The sequence below is a fragment of the Lissotriton vulgaris genome, chromosome 6 (genome assembly GCF_964263255.1).
Source record: "Lissotriton vulgaris chromosome 6, aLisVul1.2, whole genome shotgun sequence".
Lineage (NCBI taxonomy): Eukaryota > Metazoa > Chordata > Amphibia > Caudata > Salamandridae > Lissotriton > Lissotriton vulgaris.
Window position 1 is genome coordinate 71,064,800 of NC_141694.1, and position 18,072 is coordinate 71,082,871.

Consider the following 18,072-nt stretch of genomic DNA (forward strand, 5'->3'; position numbering starts at 1 on the left):
CCCTTTTACACCCTTTCCGATCTCCCCACTGTCTCCGTCTTCCTCTGCACCTGTCCTTGTTCCTATTTCGATCTGTTTTACTGCCGATTGGAATGCACTAATGTTGGGAAGATGGGTTTTTACAGTTGGGAACCGCCAAATGTTTCCGCACTTGTGTTCCGGACCTCATGTGTATCAAAGTGACCAAAGCGACCCCTCTGGGGGATAATGGTGGGAACCGGGTTGTAAACCTTTGTGTACCATGTTGTCCTATGGGTAAAAACTGTATAAAAGGAGCGATCCACAGAACCAATTTGAAGCAGTCTCCCCAAGTTGCACGAGTTGTACTTGTCGTGATATCTGTGTTCCCTGCAGCAAATAAACCTTGAATCTTTGACGCCGAAGGAAGTGTCCCGTGTCTCTGTCATTCGTACGCCGGAGCAGGTTACCCACGAAGGTTTCAGGTGTTGTGCCCTGGCACCGCTGGGTCTTAAAGAACCCAGTCCTTCAGTTGGCGCCCAACGTGGGGCTGCATCAGTGGTACCGGTCCAAGCCCGACGATCGTGAGGAACTTCGTGTGAAATCTCCGAGGGAAGGTGCACTCCGCTTCATCGATCCTGTTGTCGAAACAAGTGGCCCGAAGACTTTTCCCGCGAAGATTCCCGCCTCCTGACGGCTGCGACGGACTGCTGCCCTGACTGTAGACCTGTTTTGGCGCCTGGGGTAGACCTTGGTAGAGCGAGACGATTGACGGGCCTTCCTGGAGACGCCATTGATCTTTGAGTTAAGTATTTGTGGGTCGCTCCCAGAGTTCTTGGTTGTGGTTACTTAGTGGTTGCATGGTTCCATTGCATTTGTAGTTCTTGGTACTTTGTTGTGTTGTTTGACGACTGCAGCCGCCAAAAACCGAGGGTTTTGTTCTTTGCTGGGACTTGGTAAATCCCGTAACCCTTGAAGTTTGTGAAACTCGGCTAGTGTGCAAGATGCCTGGTCGCAGTACTTTGTTTAGTTGTTTCAGACCTTGTGGTACGGATTCCCGACTGGAGGACTCGTGTCCGATACCTCCGGTTGGAACTCCCACTTATGAACTGTACAGCAAATATGGGCTAGGCCCGATTACTTTTAATGATTACTGGATTAAATACACGAAGAAGGACGGTGACCTTCGCTGGCCACCACATGGTAGCTTCGAGGCCCCGATCTTAGATAATCTAGAGGTTAAATTGTTTGCGAAAAAGTCAAGGCCGGCCATGTTTGATGCCTTTCGGTTGTGGCGTAAAGAAGCCCGACAGAAAGAAATCAGACAGACTAAGCGAAATCAGAGAGATAGTGCTGGTACCATTGTAAAGAAAGCAGAGCAGTTCCAGCATGATAAGGAGGTTAGGGAAAAGGAAGTGTTTGACAGATTACAGCGTATGACTATAGATAAGTGCTATCCTGTTTTGCCTACGGAGTCGGAAAAGAAGGATGAGGCAGTTGAGGATCCTTTAATGTCCTATCTTATGAAATCGCCACCTCCGTACGTACAGGGTACCACAGCCCCTGTGATTCCCCCTGTACCTGTTCCTGCACCTATTCTTCCTTTGCCTGTTCCTCAACCTGCACCCGTTCTTCCGACTGTTCCTGCTCCTTCGTCTGTTGCTATCCCTACTGCTCCTCCGCTTCCACATACTCCTGCTCACGCTACTGCTCCTGCTCTATTAACCCCTGTTGTTGTTTCTGTTTCTACTCCTTCACTTGTTAGTCCTGTGTCCTATACTTCTCCCTCTACTCGTAGTCGTAATTCTCCTCTTGCGGCTAGCTTCTTTCATTCGCTCGGACCTGTTCTTGGGTCCGCTGGTTCAGATGGTCCTCAGAGACGTAGTCAGCTTCCAGGTAATAGGGAACGTGCTTCGCTATATAATATGGCGATGGGTTGGATGACGCACCCCCTTAGAAATCCACCTCGTATTGTACTCGACACGTTTTGTCAGTTCAATATACCAACCCAGAGATTTGTGTTCGAAGAAATGTGTAAGGTCCTTCGTGATCAGATATCGGCCGACGCACCTGACAATGACCGCGTTGTCTGATTTACAGCTTCAGTTTTCGACTGGACTGATAGTGGATACCAACGTTCGACGAGCCGTTGAACGGTTGCTATCTTTTCGTCCCACTCCTATACCTCAAGCCTTGTTTGTTGAGGATGTCGAAAGACAGCCAGATGAGTCTGGTCAATTTCCTATGCGTGAAGTTCCGCCAGTTTGGATGCCAGGTAATCCTGCAGCTAACCCCCCGATCCTGCCGTTTTTCCAGAGAGTATGGATACATCTCCCATGGAAACGCTCAGAAGTGTTACAGGTGAAGCAATCTTTGCCTGACCCACGCAAAAATCCTACAGGGTATTACAAAGAATTATTGCAGCTCGTAGATGCTACGGTAATGAATCTTGCCGATATCGATATGTTGTTCGGCAATGTCGTACCGCAACCGGTATGGGCTAAGATTCGTCATGAAAACCATCCGAATGAATTCGGTGGTGCTTGGGCTGCCATTGTAGCGGCAGACGCCGGACAAGCGGCTGCTACTAAACCCGACCAGTTGATTGTTGATCTTCCTCAAAGAATTATAACATTAATGAAAACTCTTATGCCAGCTATGAGGGTAAATTGGGATAAATTGTCAGCTTGTAAGCAAAAGAAGGACGAGAGTGTTTCCGACTTCTTTACGAGGTTCGAGGAGGCATTCATCGACCATAGTGGTCAGGATATGAGCACTGAGGGTGGTCAAAGGTTGTTCGTGGATAAATTTGTTTCGAACTTATTGCCCGATTTGAGCAATAAATTGAAGAATTCGGAAAGTGCATGGGCCGTTTCTACCTCAGCTCAGATATTGGCTACGGCACAATATTATGAGAACAGAGAGAAAGAAGAGAATGACCGTGCTGATAAAAAGACGAAAGAACTAAAAACTAAAGTGTTGCTCCAGCAAGCGTATCCTCCACGTTCGAATCAGAATCATTCGCAACAAAATAGATCACAGCCGCAATCGAACAGATCCCAAACTCGTAATGATTCCTCTTCCCAAAGATCCTCGTTAGGGTACAATCAATGTGCTTATTGTAGACAAGAGGGTCACATTAAATTCAATTGTCCTGTTCTAAACGAACGTAATAGTGGTAACTCATCGAGAGGAGGTCGTGGTGGTTCGCAGCAGGCACCACGTGGTAGAGGTCGTGGAGCTCAGAATGATCGCTCAGATAATTCATCAAATTCCGATAATTGTTTTGATCAACGTGGATCGTCGCAAGGACGATCTGGGCAGTACAATGTAGACGATTATTACGTCGATCAGGGAACTGACGACAGTAATTACTAGGACAGCCATAGACAAGGAGAGGGAGTGGTATCAGTTCCGGTTGATCAGAGAGGGCCTTACGTCGCAGTTGCTACATCGGGCGTCGTTGAGCCTTTTCTGTTGGACACTGGTGCAGCGAAAAGTTCCATTAAGCATTCGAAACTCCCTGGCGCACCTTTGTCTGGCTTAACAAATGTTTCCGTTGGATTCTCTGGCGCCCCCGTTAGCAATCCAGTTTCGCGCCCTTTGCCCCTTAAAATTGGGCCTCGTGAGCTCGAAGCTCCGTTGATTTTAACCACGGGTTGTGGTGAAAATCTTTTGGGTCTGGATTTGCTCAAACGTTTGTATGCGACTTTGTATTGTTCTCCTGCGGGTGTAAAGCTTACGTTGGGAGAGAGGGTTGTCTCTCCCATGTACTTGTCTCTCGACAAGCTTCCACCGGAATTGAGTTCTCTTCCTGCGTCTTTGTGGGCGACAGGTCCCAACGATGTGGGCCTACTTGACATCTCCCCTTATGTTGTTCAGTTGAAATCTAATGTGCGGTTGCCACGTATTCCCCAATATCGTATCTCCCTTGATGGTGAACGAGCACTGTTAGCGATCATTTATGATCTGATCGAGAAAGACGTCATTGAAGAGACTCGGGGAAACGTGTGCAACAGCCCTGTACTGCCCATTCTTAAACGTACTGATCCTTCAAAACCGCCTGTTTATCGCTTTGTTATCGATTTACGGGAGGTGAATAAAATTGTGGTTCCTCAATTTCCTGTTGTGCCTGACATCACGGCGCTACTGACTCTGATTCCAGCTTCTGCATCGTGGTTTTCAGTGATTGACTTGAAAAATGCGTTTTTCAGCATCCCGATTGCAGAAGAGAGCAGAGACCTTTTCGGTTTCTCTCTTGGTGGACGCAGCTTCCGGTTCAAACGCGCTCCTCAGGGCTACTGTGAAAGTCCATCAATTTACAGTCAAGCCTTGAAGGGTCAACTGGATGCGTTTAGGTTGCCGGCTGGTGCGGCCTTGATCCAATATGTCGATGACCTATTGGTAGCTGCTGATACTCAGGACATTTGCAAAACCGCTACGGTGTCGTTGCTGCAACATCTCTGTGAGTTGAATCATAAGGTGTCCCCTTCTAAACTCCAATATTGTTGTCAAGAAGTAACCTATCTAGGTCACTTATTGTCAAAGGAGGGAAGGAGGTTGACCCCAGAGAGAATTGCAGCAATTGCGCGAATGGCTGTGCCAACAACCCAAAGAGATGTGCGTGCCTTTTTAGGTATCACGTCGTACTGCAGGCAATGGATTCCTAATTTTTCATTGCTAGCGAAACCATTAGTGGCTCTTACGTGCAAGGATGTTTCAACTCCTTTACCATGGACGGAAGAATGTCAGAAAAGTTTTTCTGAATTACGTGATTCATTGTGTTCGGCTCCTGTGTTAGGTACTCCTGACTATAGCAAGCCGTTTACATTATATGTTCACGAGAGAGAAGGTTGTGCTTTGAGTGTCTTAACGCAACCTTTTGGTGGTAAGCAACGTCCATGTGCATATTTTTCCTCGACCTTGGACCCGGTAGCTAGAGCATTGCCGAGTTGTTTGAGAGCAACAGCGGCAGCCGCGGTCTCCATCCGACAATCAGCCGGATTGGTCATGGATAATATGCTTACGGTGATGGTTCCGCATGCAGTCGATACTCTTTTGAATCGGACGAAAACTCAGCACTTGACGAGTGCAAGGTTGTCTGGGTACGAGTTGACGCTGTTGGCAAGCCACATTCAAATAAAACGTTGTAATGTTCTGAACCCGGCAACTTTGTTACCAATTAGCACAGAGTCAGATGTAGTAGCAGAACATGATTGCTACTTGAGGACAGAAGAAGAAACAAAAGGTCGAGTGGACCTTAAAAACACCCCATTGGAAGACCCGGATGGTACATTATATGTGGATGGGTCATGCTTTAAGTTGCCGAATGGCGATGTGACTACTGCTTATGCTGTTGTAACGTTGAATACTGTTGTTGAGACTGCAAGATTAAATCAGAATTCTGCCCAAGCTGCAGAGTTGATCGCTCTCACTAGAGCGTGTGTGTTAGCGAAAGGGAAACGTGTGAATGTGTTTACCGACAGCCAATATGCATTTGGCGTCGCGCATAGTTTTGGACGATTGTGGAGAGAGAGAGGTTTCTTGACGTCGCATGGTACGAAAATTCAGCATGGCCAGCTTGTGAATGATCTTTTGGATGCACTGACGTTGCCTAAGCAAGTTGCAATTGTTAAATGTTGTGCGCATCGTAAGGTGACGGATGATGTTGGTCGTGGTAATGCGTTTGCGGATGAGACTGCTAAGGAGACTGCCCGGAACCTTAGCACTCGAATGTATGTGACGAGTTCGGTTAGGTGGCCTACAGAATCGAGCATGTGTGAGGATACTATCGAGAGTGTGAAAGCAATTCAGAATGAGGCCACCGACACTGAAAAGACGAAGTGGAAAGAAAGTACGGGAAAGTTGGATGCGAATGGTTGTTGGATTGATTTGTCTGATCAGAAAAGATGGATGTTACCGGATGCGTATGTGCTGGCCGTTGTGACAATGGCGCATGGGTTAGCACATATTAGCGCGAAAGGTATTTGTAAGTTGCTGTCTCCTGTATGGAAGAATGATGGTATCACGAAATGTGCTGAACGCCTGGTGAAGAATTGTATGGTGTGTATGATGTACAATCCTGGCAAAGGAACCCCAACTCCTCCTGGCAGTTTTGCTCCCCCTTCATGTCCCTTTGAGGTGATCCAGTTGGACTTCATCCATATGGAGCGATGCAATAACCTGAAATACGTTTTAGTTGTGGTTTGCGCATTCTCCCGATGGATCGAGGCTTATCCTCTCAAAGACAATACTGCTTTGTCTACTGCGAAAATCCTACTGAAGGAATACTTTCCTCGGTATGGAATGCCTAGAGACGTGTGGTCAGATAACGGAAGTGAGTTTGTGGGTAGTGTGATGAAGAGTGTGTGTAAGGGCCTTGGAATTAATCAGAAATTCCACAGCGCCAATCATCCCCAGTCAGCTGGTTTGGTTGAAGGGTATAACGGCACCCTTAAACTAAAGCTAGCGAAGATCCAGGCTACGACTGGTCTTTCGTGGCCTGACGCTTTACCTTTAGCATTACTGTCAACTAGGGCAACTGTACACTCCCGAGTAGGGCTTAGTCCCTATGAAATAGTGTTCGGTCGTCCTGCGAATGTGTGGGGGGTTCCTAGGCCAGGTATTTTCTATGATCTTGAGTATCCAATGTTGATCGATTATCTTCATGACTTGACTGCTAAACTGAGGTTAATTCACCAACAGGTTCACGAAGCATTGCCGACGCAGACGGAGGGTCCAGGCCACCAGCTCCAGCCCGGAGATTGGGTGGTGACGCGGAACTTTTGGCGCAAGAACAACTTGGACCCGAGGTTCACCGGACCCTACCAGGTCCTCCTTGCCACGAGAACTGCAGTTCGTCTTGAGGGGCGGAAGAATTGGGTGCACGCCACCCACACAAAGAAAGTCCCCATCCCGTTGCCAGCAGACTCGTGGGTGAGGAAAGGCATTGCATCAACTGAAACCGAAGGATTGCCGGCGTTTGTACCTTTTAGCGACGCACAACCTGTTGGAGAATCCTCAGTGCAGCAGAGAGACACTGTTGAACAATTGTCAGCAAAAGACTCAAGACCAAAACATTCAGCTGATCAACAGGACGCTGCCCCTTCAACGGATCCTTTGTTCAACGAACAGACACGTCCTGGGAAAACCCGATACTTTTTGCGATCTAGCACTAAAGACTAATAAAAGATCCTGCTTTGCTGTATTGACAACTGCATTATCCCGTTTTCCGTGATCAGTTTGAACATTCGTATCACTGTAATTATTTTGTACATATTCATTGAGCTTCGTTCCTTACACTTTTTGCTTCCACAGCTGAGAGACATTGTTTTTGCATACATATATATTGTGCATTGAAGGCCGTAGGGCCGCGCGCGTACTTCCTTCTGGATAGTAGGTCTTGACGCTAGGTTAAAGGCCGTCGGTTCCTGGGAACTCCTAGGGATTGACTATTGCTACACAGAACGAAGTGCGTCAAGAAACGTTGCGGACGGTCGTAGGGAATGGCATTCTCGAAGCTGAAGGATTTGGAAGGAGCTCAGGCTCATAGATTCAAGCTGCAGCAACTCAGTCGTACCAAATGTTTTATATTCCAACTATTCGTATTGTTTTTGACTGCTTCTGCATTATTGGCGGGTGGGGTGTATTACACGATGTCTTACTTCTTACCTTCTGCTACACCTACTCCTACCCCTGACCCTAAACTTACCTCCACTGCTTCTCCCCATTCCTTTCATATCTTACCCGAGCACGAACAGGCAAGACGTGCAGAATTCCGCAATAATTCCTTTATTCAGCTCCTCCATCAGCATCAGTTAGTGGTTAACACTACTAATTGTTGGGTGTGTGGGTTGATGCCACATACTACGGATAAGGGAATTCCATATCTGGTGTTACCGTATAGTTCCCAAGGGTCTGCTCGAGCATTTCAGACAATGTTTCGAAGCGCACTGGGTTTCCACCCCATTCGAGAACCACGTTCTCCCTACTCTGGTCCTACCTCGCATCAAAAACCTTTGTCGATAGCAATAGAGGATTTATCGCAAGCCCGACTTGGAGCGAGTGCTTGCACTGAAAATTACATTCTGCCGATGTTCTCGTCCCCTGTGTTCCTGGCCGCCAAGGGTACATACTTTATCTGCCATGATCGTGCATATGCATGGTTGCCCGCTGACTTCATGGGCTCATGCTTCATTGCAAATCTGTTGCCTCCGACGTTCACTGTAGATGCCGATTATCATAAGACTAGAGTTGTGCGAGGCGTAATTAGCGAAGAGGACACTGCCGGTCAAGAGGCAGGAGACTTTTTCAAGGGTTTCCTCCCGTTTTGGGGACCTATGGTTAATAGTAGGAACCTGAGACAGTTGGCTCGAGTGGTAGAATCGACAGCTAATATTACTGCCAGTGCCCTTGGTAATATCACCACTGAACTTCAGGCGGATAGGCTTATGACGTTACAAAACCGTATGGTTTTAGATGTCATCTTAGCAGATCGAGGTGGGGTATGTAAGGTGATCCATTCGAGCTGCTGCATTTTCATTCCAGATAATGCTCCGACTGTCTATCAAGCCATCTCGAAGTTGCATAAGATCTCCGAATCCATACACGTGGATGTAGGGGATTGGACGCTACTTGGATGGTTTTGGGGCCTGATGTCGACTTGGGGTTGGAAGATTCTGATGATCATCGGAGTTGTTGTGGTGTTCCTGTTCACGTGTTGCCTTTGTGTGCAGTGCGGTCCTGCCTTATGTGGCCTCTGTGCTACAACGTGTATGAGACAGCCACCTGTTACCAAGGGGACTCGGTTGGACAGAGCTATGCTACAGCAACATCTCGATGGTCTGATGAATATCGAATATGATTCCGACTAGTGCTTGCCTACATGAGGGCAAAAGGAGCGTCTGAGGTTCCATGACAATTGTAAGTGGTGTTTTCGACTCGCACGAATATGGTCGAGTCTGGTATCTATGAACCGCAAATGACGAGTTTAGTAAGTGTGTGCAGTTTCGCTGTGCTAACTTAAACCGTTTGTTTGTTATGTGGGTTTTTCATCTGTACCCACGGGTTCCATCTTAGATACGGCATCCATTTTGTCTCTTGCCCTCAAGTAGCCAGCGAACGGACGCTGTCCGCTTCGCGACCCTGGGACTCCCAAGATATTTGCGGAAGACACATGTCCTTTGTAAGTGTCTTTATGACGAGGGGGGTGATACTGTAAGACAGATGGCCCCGCTCGAGACTCATCTCGCCGTGCCGGTTTATTGTCTCAGCCGTGCATCTCATTAGGCACGTCCCTTTGATGCCTGTATCTCGTGTTTCCCGATACCTCCCCTTTTACACCCTTTCCGATCTCCCCACTGTCTCCGTCTTCCTCTGCACCTGTCCTTGTTCCTATTTCGATCTGTTTTACTGCCGATTGGAATGCACTAATGTTGGGAAGATGGGTTTTTACAGTTGGGAACCGCCAAATGTTTCCGCACTTGTGTTCCGGACCTCATGTGTATCAAAGTGACCAAAGCGACTCCTCTGGGGGATAATGGTGGGAACCGGGTTGTAAACCTTTGTGTACCATGTTGTCCTATGGGTAAAAACTGTATAAAAGGAGCGATCCACAGAACCAATTTGAAGCAGTCTCCCCAAGTTGCACGAGTTGTACTTGTCGTGATATCTGTGTTCCCTGCAGCAAATAAACCTTGAATCTTTGACGCCGAAGGAAGTGTCCCGTGTCTCTGTCATTCGTACGCCGGAGCAGGTTACCCACGAAGGTTTCAGGTGTTGTGCCCTGGCACCGCTGGGTCTTAAAGAACCCAGTCCTTCAGTATGTCTCATAATTTTCAAGTTTCACTGAGTTCAATAGGTTTAGGAACGATGTAGTGTCTTTTGTATACGTTTTGTTTTTCTGCACAATCGGTTGTAAGAACCTGTCAACAAACTTCCCTATGGGTTCAGAGATGGACCCGCAGGCCAAAACTATGGGTCTAAAAGGCGGATTGATGGGATCTTTGTGTATTTTAGGCAACATATATAGCTGCGGTCTTCTTGGAAATTTTGTTGTGAATAATGTGTGTCTTTGAATTAATCCAATTCATCTCTAATGCATGATCTACGATTTTTTGAAGAATCAATTGATATTCGTTTGTAGGTTCACGTTCCAAAGGCAAATAAATGTTTTCATCGGAAACATGATCATTAACCCTTTCAATGTAGAATTTCGTGTCCATTATGACAAGGGCTCCCCCCTTGTCGGCCTTTTGAAATGTCAAACCTTTGTCTCTACTCAAATTTTTAAGAGTATTCCATTCCTTTACTGACAGGTTGCTTTTCTTAGGTTTGGTGAAAGGAATACATTGCACTTCTGATAGTACAGATCTTTCAAAAGCTTCAATTGTCTTATGTGAGAATAGTGCACAGAAACTACTCGTCCGTCTGAAGTCTTTATCCCATGTTTCTTCTTGCAAAGTTTCTTGAGTGTTTTTAAGGAAAGATTTTAACTTTAGAGTCCTGAAAAATTTGAATAGAGCTATTTCTGTTTCTGCGAGGTTTGAACGGAATGTGGGTACAAATGTCGTGCCTTTGTTTAGAAGTTTCTTCTGTGTTGTAGTCAATGTTTTAGATGAAATATTCATAATTAAGTTGCTTTCGATAATTGATTTCTCGTCCTTTTGGCGATTTCCTCTTCGGTTTCTCTGACCCCTTCTTGTTCTATTGAAGTAGGTGGTGCGTTTGCTGCTGGGCTGGTCTCTAAAAAAGACGGTTGTTGAGTAGTGCTACTGGTTGACGGTTTAGCTATAATTTTACTACTTCTGTTCACTGGTCTTCTAGATGAAGCAATAGCTGAGTCAGACACGATACTTTCTTGCGAGGAGGTTGTACCCGTTTTTTGTGGTTGCTGCTTAGGTTGCCATTGTCTTTGGTTGTAAATCTCTGCCCACGTTTACACTACTTCAAGTTTATAATCTAAAGTGTCTCTGCGATATTTACGTACTTTTCGTTCGTTCACCTCTTTTGCATAACGTTCCAATTTTGCGTTGATCTCTTCCAAAGTTTTTTGTATATCTGGGATTTTGTTGACTTTGGTTTGTATAACTTGATTTCTTCCTCCAATTCAATTAGTACCTTGGACAATTCTTCAACGATCAATAAAATCAAATCTAGTGAACATTTGTTCAGAATTTGAAACCATTTCTCTGCAAATTTTTTGCTGTTCTTACAAAGCATTGGCTTTAGAGCAATTCTGAGTCCTCTTGGAATTCTCTTGTTCTTATGGTAATGGATTAGCGTGGTTGCATGCAACCTCTGGTTAATCTCCTTTTTGCTCATGTACTCGAGTTGTCTTAATAGTTGTGCGGTGGTGGTTTTTTGTGGAGTAAATTTCCTGGTCTCCTGAGTGGAGAAGTGTGGCTCAGGGGTTAGAGGCGGCAGACCCGGAAGCTGAGATTGGCCCTGGACCAGGGTTCAATTCCCCGCCTCGGCGGGTCTTGGGCTAAAAGAATTCCACAGACTCGATAATTCTCGCTCCGGGGCCTTCTCGACAACGGCCCCTCGCGGCGGGATGCCTTGGCTTTCACCTTGTGGATACCCTGCCGGGGTTATCTCACAGGGGAATACCAGGACAGGTTCCCTAAGCAAGCGCCGGGAAACCCACTGCAGGTAGCTGTGCGCTATATAAGCTCAAATACATTTACATTTACAATCAAACCATAAATTACTTCTGCAGCTTCCAGTGCGTAGTCTAATGTTTCAGCTTTGTTTGTAGTTAATAAAGCGATATTGTCTAGTTGCATGTTTTCAATGTGGTGCAACCAGGGATGGGGTAGACGAAAGAATTCAATGAGCAATTAGTATTACTACCTCTGCACGTTGCCTCTGCTGAGCGCTTAGTTTAAACAATTCACCATCGGATTAGAATGCACCTCCCTATTCACGCTATGATTTTAAATTATGTTTGCACTATATTCACGTTGGGCACGTATCTTGATTGTACTGTTGGTATGTATTGTTTAGTGGAGTGAGTGAACAGGTCCTGTTTCATTTCTTTACAGACCCCTGACGAAGGGTCCTGCTTTGTTGACCCGAAATGCATTGGGTACTGATGAAAAACTGTGAACCATTTTGATTAATTGCAACATAAGATGTTGATTATATCAGCATATGAAATTTAATCTGAACATGGAATTGAATCAAGCTCTTTGATTGGAGTACGAACATTGAATTAAATACATTTGCAGTGTTTGGTCAAGGTGGTGCAAAGAAAAAAGGCGGTTCCCTAAACAGGGGTAGACCTTAATGCATTAGAGTCCCCTTCCAATGGCCCAATGCTCCTCTCCAACCCCAGGCACAAAGTCTTTCTGCCCAGGGCAGACTGCAGGTTGCTAGGGGGTGGCAGAAAGCCCACAAGACACCATGGATTGTGGTTTTTTAGCAGATTGGGTAGCCCTCCCATCCATCAAGCCTAGCCCCTATCCTCTCGTCCCAGGGATGAAAGTCATTTACACTAGGCAGATTAGATCCTGCTATGAAATGTTGATTCCTCCATATTGTATGTTGGAGCCTTTCCTGTTGCAGGCACTGCCCACACAAGTGAGGTGCCATTTTAATGAGAAGACTTAGGGAAATTCTGAGTGGAAGTAGGTTTGTGGCTCCTGTAGATTCTAGACTTTTCCATCACCTAAATGTGAGAAAAATGTGTTTTTTGGTCAAAGTTTGAGCCACGCAAGTCACCCCATTATTGATTTCTCGACGTGTCTAGTTATAAAAAATGCACAAGTTTGCTAGGCTTCCCTAGGTGCCGGCTGAGCTATGGCCCAAAATCCACAGCTACCCATTTTGTAAAATATGGGTCAGTTTTGAGTGGAAAAATGTAATATAACCCTGATGGGTTCTGGGCCGTTATCTGTCGTAGGTGCTAGGCTACCCACAGAAGTGAGGTAGCATTTTTATTAGAAGACACAAGGGAATGCTGAGTGTAAGGACATTTGTGGCACCCCACTGATTTCAGAACTTTCCATCACAGAAATGTGAGAAAATTTGTTTTTTAGTCAAACTTTGAGGTTTGCAATGGATTCTGAGTAAAACAGTCTGGTGAGAGGCATGCAAGTCACCCGTATCATGTATTTCCTTAGGTGTCTATTTTTCAAAACGGTACAGGTTTGCTAGGTTTCCTTAGGTGCCGGCTGAACTAGGGCCCAAAATCCACAGCTACCCACTTTGCAAAACAAGGGCCATTTGTTTTGGGGAAAAATGTGTTGCATCAATGTGGCATTTTGGCCCATTTCCTGTCGCAGGCACAAGGCCTACCTGCACAAGTGCGGTACTATTTTTCCCAAAAGACATGTGAGACCATAGAATAGTATGATATGTATTATTACCAGTTGGGTTTGCTTGCATTTGTGCCTTCCAAATATAAGCCAAGGTGTGTAGGAAAGATGACATTTTGAAAATAACTTCTAAGTCATGTGCTCACACAGGTACCCACAAATTCAGAGATGTACAAATAATCACTGCTTCTAAACTCCATGTCTTCTGCCCATTTCCGAACTACATAGGTTACCTTGATACCCATTTTTCACGCTACGTATTTCACCATATGAATATGTCTATACTCAGTAGACAATGAAAAACCATTGTACGGTGCAGCTCAGTTGTTGGCTCTGCATACCTTGGGTTCTTAGAGAATGGAATGGAATGAAGATTTGTAGAGCGCGTTGGCTACCCAGGGGCATCCAAGCGCTGTAGGGAACTTGAGCTAATCCGGAGGGGTAGGAAGAGGGAGGCTAGGTTTTGGTTTTAAACAGAGGTTTTGCTGAATAACCAGGTTTTGAGAGTTTTTCGGAAGGTGAGGAGGTTGGGTTTGGATCTGGGATTGAGAGAGAGGGAGTTCCAGATCTTGGCCAGGTTGTGGGAGAGCGAACAACCACCACATCTGGCCTTCCTGATGCGTGGTACTGAGGCGAGGTAGGAGGTCGCAGATCTGAGAGAACGAGTGGGCTGGTAGGTTTTCACAAGGGGAGAGTTAATGGGGGGGCCTGTTCCCCAGTAAGAGCGGTGTGCAATGCACATGCTCTTAAACTCGATTCTAGATCTCACCGGGAGCCAGTGAAGATCTCTCAGTCTGGCTCTTACTGACGTTCCGCGGGGGATATCCAGAAGAATTCTTGCTGCGCAATTTTGAATAACCTGGAGTCTGTTGATTGTGGATTGGGGTGCTCCAAGATATAAGGCATTTCCACAGTCGAGGCCGGAGAGGATCAGTCCTTGAACCACAATTCGTCTCGAGCGGAATGGAAGCAAAAGGAGAATTTTGCGGAGCAGTCCCATCAGGCCAAAACAGGTTGCAGCTAGCTCAGTGGCCTGATGGTTGAAGGACGGAGTGTGGTCAAGCCAGATGCCCAGGCTCTTGATTTGCTCCTTGGGTTGCGGGGGGTTGCCTAAGCAAGAAGGCCAGATGGGGTCGATGGTTTTGGCGATGTTATTACCCAGGAGCATTATCTCAGTTTTTCCCCCATTAAGCCTAAGACAAGAGCTGGACATCCAGGTGGCGACTGCTTCCAGACATTTGTGTAGGCTGTGTTGAGAGTTTAGGGGGGGTCCAGAGATACCACTAGCTGCGTGTCGTCTGCATAGGAGACGATCTTCACGCCAAATGGGCGGACAACATCAGCTAGGGGGCGCAGGTAGACATTAAAAAGGGTGGGACTCAGGGACGAGCCCTGAGGCACTCCACAATGAAGTGGTCTACTGGCAGAGGTGAAGTCTCTCTCAAAAACCTTGAAGGATCTGTCAGTCAGAAAGGAACTCATCCAACTGAGGGCAGTCCCGGTCACTCCTATTTCTCCAAGACGATGGAGTAGGGTGTTATGATTGACAGTGTCGAAGGCGGCACTTAGGTCGAGTAGGACGATGGCCATAGAACCGCCATCGTCCAGGATCCTTCGTGCCTCCTCTGTCACCGCAATCAATGCCGTCTCCGTTCCGTGACGGGGCCTAAAGCCGGTCTGAGAGGAGTCGAGGATGTTATTGACTTCTAAGAAGTTGGTGAGAACGGAGTTGACATGCTTCTCGAGGAGTTTACTGAGCCATGGCAGGAGGGAGATGGGACGGTAGTTGGCGGGGTTAGATGGGTCGAGATTGTTTTTTTTTAGAAGGGCTTTGACCATTGCTCGTTTCCATAGGGAAGGGACGATCCCAGTACGGAGTGAGGAATTGAGCAGGTCTAGAATAATAGGCGAGATCAAAGGTGTGATCTGTGTGAGGGTACTGGGGGGAGCAGGGTTGGCGGGTGATCCAGATTTGACCTGTCCCATAAGTCTCTCCAAATTAGTAAGTTCTAAAGGAGGAAAGCTGTTCAGATCCTGGAGAGGGACTGGTGGGCTACCTGTGTTGACGAAGTCTGTGGGTGGAGTGACGAGGAGGGGGAAAGAGGAGTTGATCGTTTCAATTTTCTGGTGAAAAAACTCAGCTTTTTCCTCGCAATGGGCCTGAGTATTGTTGTGGTCCTTCGGTGGTTCCGGAAGTTGTAGAAGGGTTTTGGCTATTCGATAGATTTCTTTGGGTTTTGGACGCTGCGTTTCCGTTTCCGTTTTGTAGTTTTTGATTGCTGTTCTATAGCATTATTTATCTGAAGGGAGGTAGCTGAGGCGCCATTTCCTCTCCAGTCGCTTACATACACGTTTTGCCTCTCGTAGCTCGTTTGAGTACCACGGGGCTGTGGGATTGCCCCGTTTAGGGTGGGAATTTTTTAGTGGCAAAACTGTATCCAGGGAACTGGTGATCCACAGGTTGAAGTTGTCATTGTCTTGAGTGGGGATAGATGTATTGGTGGGTTTAGTACCTAGTAGGAGTTCCTTCCACTCAGATAGGTGGAGTTTAGACAAGTTACGTGAGCAGAAATATCCTGAAGCTGAGCTTAATGCTGGCATTGCTTGTTGGTGGCCAGTCTGGCAACCACTACCTTTGCTAGATGCTGCACCTCAAATGAATCCTGCAGCATCATCAGCTCGCTACCTCAGCGGCCTCATTGTCTAAGTTAAGCATCCATTTGCTCACCAGCACCATCTAAGTGGTAAAACCAGCAATCCAGCGGCTCTCACTACAGCACCAAGGACAGCCAGGACATATCTGCACCTGGGCCCCAACAGGCAAGTAAAATTCAACTGACTGTCGAAGCTTGGTCCTGGGACCCGCATCAGCTTTTAAGCCCCAGTGATTTCAACTGGACTCAACCTGCATGTGACTGGTTGTCACTAGCTCATTTCTTCATTGACCGAACGTTAACGTTTTGATGTAAGGAATTGTTCTGTTTTACTTTTTCTTCACAAATCTATAACTCCGGTTATACTTATCTGATTGTGTTCATATGGGTGCCTAAATGTTTATACAAATCAGCTCTATTTTTTATTATAAATTGGTGTTGCATTTCTTCCGAGTCATGTCATTTATTTACAGCCCATGTTGGTGCTCTGAAATGCTGTTCCTCTAGTAAAGATTGACTGCTCTGTGCCACACTACCAGGACTGAGCTTGGGATTTATTAGTGTGAATCCATAGGACCCAGATAGGGGTATTGTGAGAGTGTTGCATAATTAAACCTTACCAGCCTCAATGCATACTCCACTCTCCTACAAACAATGTTTCAAATTGATATGATAATCAAGGACAATATGAACATAAAACATGAGTTTTACACTCACAGAGAAACCTACTACAGAATGTTATTGATTGCCATCAAACACCTGAGGCAACCAGCATGATATCTCTGGTGCAAATAACAAAATGTTCCAAGATGGCGTCCTGAGTTTTGTGCTGCCCATGGCTACTCTAGACGACGTCAGGGAATGTGCTAATAATGCTTCTTTAGCAACAAGAAAAATGCTTAAATAAATTTGGCAACCATCTAGGAGCAAAGTAAAAAAACATTGTTTGTGTTGTGGGCTTCCAGAAGTCCCAGGAGCAGATATTTGAATAGCAGTTTGTGTAAAATTGGCTGTATTTTGTATTCATAGTAGTTCTCTCTTTGATGTAAAACCAATTCTGTATACGTCATTAACAATTTTTGGATGAGTTGACAATTTTATATTTTTTGTGTTAAGTTTCAGAGGGGAAAAAACAAGGAGGTTTGATGTTTTCCATCACTTATTTGACACTCTTAGCAATAAAGTATTGTTCAGGTTCTTAAAACTACGGACGAAGAAGAGTTTCGGTAGCCATAAAAATTTAGATGGGAAAACAGATCCCTCAATGTTGAAAGTAGTCACAATGAAGGGAGCTAGTTAAAAATCAGAAGGAAGGAGAAAATAGGGCAGCCATCTTTGAAAGGTGAAATGAATGCATACAGAATAAATTAGAAACAAGTAAGAATAGACATTTAAAGAGCAGGAATGCTCAACAAGCATTTGCTTTGTTGTACAGCATCGTGAAGAAGGTGGGCAACATGACCGAAAGAAAAAAGAAGCAAATGAAAAGGGCTTGATGACGCTGCCATGTTATTTTGTAGGTGGCACGTGTGATGACATGGAGCACATGCACGTGTCATTAAACGTGCGGGCAGCATTTTTTTTTATACTCCCCATTCCAAGATGGATCGGTACATTTTTAAAAAGGAATAGAGGTAGCACAAATCGCTTTTTATGCAAGAAAGCCAGCAGCAATTTACTGCCTAGTCATTTACATAAATTAATCAATAAGTAAGCAAATGAAAATATTAGAAAACAAAAAGATGTGCGTGTGGGGGGCAATGGGGGTGGTGTGGGTGGTGAAAGGGAGCACATGAGGGTGAGGAGGGATGCACATGAGCATGAAGGCAACACAGAGTGCAGGGGTGGTTGTTTGGAGGCAGAGAAGCATAAAAGGGGGAGAGCTGTAAAAAATATGAACTTATGGAGTGCATAAGCAAAGAGAAAAGAGTAGTTCCCTAGAATGAGAAGTGGATGGGTATAGGTCAGCCAATCAAAAGAATAGTAGAGAGGATAAGATCTAGAGTTGTGGCTAACATAAGATAGAACAAGATGAGGTGAGTGAGCACAAGCAGGCACTCATCAACCAGGGCTGGACTGACCATACCAGGCATCGGGTGTTTCCCAGGGAGACTCGAAGGGTGGGGACCTATTTTGCAGCA

The 18,072-nt window shown here is 45.9% G+C and overlaps 1 protein-coding gene across 3 annotated transcripts in view; it reads right to left on the reverse strand.

The window, feature by feature from the left end:
• Positions 1 to 18,072, reverse strand: part of LOC147706804 (calpain-1 catalytic subunit-like) — an 815,105-nt gene that overhangs the window by 656,091 nt on the left and 140,942 nt on the right. The gene's annotated exons all lie outside the window — the stretch shown is intronic.